Raw genomic sequence first — 1,436 nt, forward strand, 5'->3', positions numbered from 1 at the left:
CATCAGCCTCAGCAGCCCGGCTCGGAAGTTTAACCAGCTGGGATGCAGCCAGAAACATCACCCTGAGCTTGCTTGACCACAGAACAGCACAAAGGCCAGCTGTTTCCCTAGGTAAAGTCCAAAATTAAGAGCCATGTCATAGCCCAAATCGAAGGCTCACCCCACTCGCAACAACCCGCAGCAGCAGTCACACCTCGGCTCCACAGCTTGCGACACAAAGTCCTTCCTCCTGCAACAGTGCTCAACTTTGGGGCTTCCTTTGGGTAGGAAAGGGGATTTTTATGTAACTGCTGGTCCAGCCTCCAGCTCCTCCACCCCACAGACTGCTTTTGAGAATATTTGGCTGGCAGGGGACAGGGCTCAGATAACATGTGGCTGTGCTATCTGCAGGCTGGTACAGGCTGTTCCGAGGAAGGAGAGGCTGCAAAACAAGTGCAACATTTATGGGACACCAGAGAAGCCATCAGCAACTGAACCTCAAGATGCCATCCCAGGAGGGGAAGCAGAAAGAAAATGGGAGGGTTTTTTCCTCCCTGACTGCTAACATGTACCTCCTTGGCAGCGGCTCTACTCTTGTTTCATCACTGCTGTTGCAAAAGGGCTTGCAGAGCAAAGATTGCAATAAACTGCGTGACTTTAACTGTTCATCTTCCACGCATTCCTGATCAGGCTGTGCCAAACCTCAAGCAGCACCAGCCCTATCTGACCTTCAAGGGGTTGTTGATTAAAGCCCTCTGCTGCACTTCCCTCCCTGCAGAGGCCAGGACACGACCCCCTGCTTAGGGGCTGTTGCTCCTTGCTTGGATGCTCAGACACAGGGCGCAGGAGCAGAGCACCCTGAACTTGGCGAAAGGCGCAGGACGCAGTGCTAGCTCGCAGCTCAGCTCGTGGGAAGGTGCACGGTGGAAGTCTGGAGGTGCAAGGTGTTACCCCAAACTGGGTGTGCACCGTGCTGAGCCGGGCACGGCGCGGGGCCGCAGCCTGGGAGGTGCGAGCTGGGCGAGCACAGGAATGGAAAGGGAAAGGTAGTTCTCTCCCTTCTCTCCAGGCTAAAGGAGTGCAGTCCAAAGGGAAGGAAAAGGCTCGGCAGGGCTGTCCATGCACCCCAGGGTCCCTCCTGGCACTCTGAGGCAGTCCAGGCTTTGGGGGGCCCGGGCACCCCACAACACATCTGTGTGCCCGGGGGCTGCTCTGTGCACTGGAGCGGTCTGTGCAACCCAAAGCCCATCCGTGCACTGGGGGGGTCTGTACACCCTGCGGTCACTCCGTGTCTTGTGCGGTCCCTGCATCCCAGAGCCTGTCCCTGGACCCCGCGGTCACTCCGTGCCCTGGGATGTCCCTGCGCCCCGGAGCCGCCCCGCGCACCCCGGGTCCGTCCGTGCACCGGGATGTGCCGTGCAACCTATGACCACTCCGTGCCCTGGGGGGTCCCTGCG

The sequence above is a fragment of the Buceros rhinoceros genome, unplaced genomic scaffold (assembly GCF_000710305.1).
Source record: "Buceros rhinoceros silvestris isolate BGI_N320 unplaced genomic scaffold, ASM71030v1 scaffold28872, whole genome shotgun sequence".
Taxonomy (NCBI): Eukaryota; Metazoa; Chordata; class Aves; order Bucerotiformes; family Bucerotidae; genus Buceros; species Buceros rhinoceros.